The sequence below is a fragment of the Silene latifolia genome, chromosome 3 (genome assembly GCF_048544455.1).
Source record: "Silene latifolia isolate original U9 population chromosome 3, ASM4854445v1, whole genome shotgun sequence".
Classification (NCBI taxonomy): Eukaryota; Viridiplantae; Streptophyta; class Magnoliopsida; order Caryophyllales; family Caryophyllaceae; genus Silene; species Silene latifolia.
Genome location: NC_133528.1, coordinates 72,723,548 through 72,727,465, shown reverse-complemented (window position 1 = coordinate 72,727,465; position 3,918 = coordinate 72,723,548). Strand labels below are relative to the sequence as shown.

The 3,918-nt window shown below is 38.2% G+C and overlaps 1 non-coding gene across 1 annotated transcript; it reads right to left on the bottom strand.

Moving 5' to 3' along the window:
* Positions 1-3,515: 3,515 nt before the first annotated feature.
* LOC141650600 (small nucleolar RNA R71) lies at positions 3,516-3,622 on the bottom strand. Its single transcript, XR_012546623.1, has one exon. It is a non-coding gene; the product is annotated as a small nucleolar RNA R71 (small nucleolar RNA).
* Between the last annotated feature and the right edge of the window lie 296 nt (positions 3,623-3,918).

Below are 3,918 nucleotides of genomic sequence, written 5' to 3'. Positions count from 1 at the left end.
ATTGACTAGTGATACTTGATCACATAAATAAAATGGGTCATATAATTATAAATCATAACATCTTGTAATTATAAATAACCATTCATTCTTATCTCTATTGTTTCTCAAACAATAAGCAATTTTAGTAATAAAGCATTTTATTACTAAAATAAATCTTATTTAATCCCATTACAATAAGATATAAATTTTCTCTCTCACTAATGAATTGTTCAATTTTAAGGAATTGATTAACTTGTATCGTCATACAATTAATCAATTTTACTGATTAGGGTATCATCCTTTAGGTGTGACCTTAAGGGATCAACTGACCACCACCGTCCCACGACAGTAACGTCAAACTCTAGCAAGCCAATCAATACCAATTAATGTTGATCAGTTGACTATATAAATGAATCATCCCTTACGTATTCTTAATATGAGATTTAAACATGATATTAAATCATGTGATTGCACTATTGTTGAGGACACATTTTCACACAATCTCCCACTTGTCCGAGACAAGTGTGCGTCACCAATTCTCTTGTCCTATTACAATCTCCCACTCAATGTAAGGTGTCTTGCAGGTCGTACTTACACTTGATCATATCTTGAGTGGTTTCCTCGATCTGGAGAGTAACTGTCTGACTGGAATTATCTACCATAGATACCTTCCGAGCGTGGCCACGCATTTCCAGTTAACTACTCCTCGAGTGGCCTTGAGATTTCAAACAACCCTGACAAGGGGTGGACAATTCCTATTGCACTATTCCCTTTGTTCAGCCACAGTTCATTATAACCCAAAATATACCCAGTTTGACCTCATTTACGAAGTCGTAGAGTATAAATCAAAGCTAATCAGAAATTTGTGCCAACTTGGGCGAATAGTCTCTAGTTAAAAGAATTGACTCATAAGAATACTATAGTAGCTCTTGCCACGACCAGGCTTTATGAATTACCAGAACTCTATAAGCGGTCACTGCCCGACTGAGTGTCCCATACAGTCTGCCTATGTGATCGACTAGTCATCCCATATGACTCTTGATGTGACCATAATTTAAGCACATTTAGTCCCCGAATTAGCCTTGTCCCCATGCTTTTTAGTGCCTATTTGGGTCATTTATTGTCTTTAGTCCTTTGTTTTGCATATTCTTTGAGGTTTTGTGTCCTTGGTAGGAAAGGAGTGCAAACCTTGCATTTTCATGGCAAAATGAGGCTAAATTGATTGAATTCAATGACCAAGCATCAAGAGGAGACAAGATTAGAAGACCCTTGTACATACTATAGTAGATGGGAAATGATGAGAAAAGATCTTTGCATCCCCGAGGAAATCCTCAAGGATTCTATGAAGAAAAAGGAAGAAAAGAAGAAGGAATGAAACTGTTTGACAATCCGAGCGGATTGCCCTGAAGACGCCCGTCCAAGGCCTACAATCCGAGCGTCTTCCTTCACAAGACCCCCGGGCAAAACCTCCACAATCCGCCCGTCTTCCCCCTCTGGACGCCCGTCCAGAAATCCCCAAATCCGCCCGTCCCGTGCCTAAGACGCCCGGATTCCCTGACAGTCTTTTCGTCTTCTACAACTTCAAGGAAGGATGCGCATCTTTTTCTAAGACCGGCGAAAAAGAGACCGGAGTCTCCCTAGAGACCGGCGATTCCTCAAGGACTTAATCGTCATTTAAGCCCTTAGTAAACCCTAATTTATGTAACTAATCCCCACTATAAATACCCCATTAGTCTAATTAGAAGAGCATGTTCTTCTTAGCAATATTTAGTGTAGTTAATATCAATCAAATCTCTCTTTAATCTTGTAATCAACATTTAATCAAGTTTTAATACAAGTTTTATTTCCTTAATCTCTCTCTTGTTCATCCTTTATTTTGGGTAATTGAAGATTATTTGGGTTATTATTGGGAGATTGACAACCTTCCAATCAAGCATCAAGTACTTCTATTATTCTTTGCTTTATTATTGGAATCATTAGTAGGTATAATTCTCTTAATCCCTTTTTAATTATTGTTAATTATCTTCATTTATTCAATATGTTTTACTTTGTTGGTATGATTGACAACCTTGCTAGCATGTTCAACATGATAATGAGTGAGTAGTTTCCTTAGCTAGGGTTAATGGGTAATTAGGGGAAACCAACATGGGGAATGATTCATGCTTAATCCAATATGTTTTCATAGTTTATTTGCTTGCTTGTTGTGATCTCAACTTATGCACATGTTATGTTTGATGAAATGTGAGCCTATGAATCCTTGCATTTTTTACCCATCACCTATCTTTTCAATGAGACTTGTAAGACATAAACCAACTCGAGTCTCATTAGACCATGCATATAGTTGAGTAGGGAAGATTAAGTCGACTTGTAGGTGTTGCACAATCTAATCGATTCGGCTCCGGGACCCAAACTTTCCTAGAATTGTAAGATATAAACCAACTCGATCCATCACAACAATAATTGCTTGCTTATAATTTGAGAATATGTTTGTATGATTAATTCCCATAAATCCCCTATGACCCCATGACACCCTAGTGCTTTTTATCAATTGTTTACATCCTTTTCAATTCATCTTGCTTGTTTACTTTTATTGCTATTGAGTTTAGTGATCTTCTACTTCAAAACCCAATTGTGACACCCTTTGACACCACTAGTTGCAATAGAAAAACTCATCTCAATTCCCGTCCCTTGGGATCCGACCTTTACTTGCCTCTTTACTAATTGTAGAGTTGTTTGTGAAGTTATAAATTATGTTTTGGTCTAGGTGCTCCTAACGACAAGTACTGAAAACTAAACCCCAACGAGGGATCACGACCAAAAATGGCGCCGTTGCCGGGGACGGTGTTAACTTGATTTAGATTTTCTTATATTGTTATTAGTTGTGTCTTTCTTTGCCTTGGGGAAGTAAAACTCCTCAAGGTTTGTTCTAATTATTTTCGAGTTTTTTGATATTTTGCATGTGTAGAAGGTCACAAGGTAACTTGTTGCCCTTTGATCACGAAATTGAAAGGACTTTGACAACCAATAGAAGACTTGCTAGGAGAACTTTGAGAGGTATCGGTGAGGTTGTAGATATTCAACCAAATACTATTGAGTTCATCAACCCTTTTGCAAGAGAGGGTGAGGAGAACCCAACACAAAATCCAACACAAAATCAACCCACAATGCCTAAGTTTTAATCACATTCCGTACCCACTGAGGAGAACCTACCCAATGGTACTCCCACACCACAACATCTAACCGGAAATTTCATTGCCAAATCCGCATTTATCCAATTAGTCGAAAGAAGCCAATTTGGGGGCATGCCTAGTGAAGACCCTCACTCTCAGATGGAGACTTTTTGTGACTATTGTGATGTGATATCTCAAACCGGTGTAACTCAAGACCAAATTCGATGGGTCTTATTTCCTTTTTCTCTAATTGGCACCGCGAAACAATGGTTGAAAGTCCTTGATAAGGCTACTCTCGGAATTTATTCTTGGAAGAAATTGGCTCTAGCTTTCTACAAAAAGTTCTATCCACCGGAAAAGACTAACATGCTAAGAGCTCAAATTACGGGCTTTAAGCAAAGAGATGAAGAATCTTTATATGAAGCTTGGGAGCGATTCAAAGGAATTTGTCGCTCATGTCCTCACCATGGACTTAGCGAGTGGTTCTTGGTAAAACAATTTTGGAACGGTCTTTATGAAGATTCAAGAAACATTCTCAACATGGGATCAAATGGAATGTTCACCGAAGTTGATGACAATCAAACTTGGAACAAAATTGAGGAAATGGCGGTCCATAACTCACAATATAGTAGACCTCGCAAGGCTACTAGAGGAGGAAAGCATGAAGTGGACTCCATTACTCAATTGGGTGCTCAACTTAGTGCTCACATTGATACCATCAATTTGAAGTTTGAAAAAGCTATGGCTAGACTTGAAGAAGCCTCAAAAT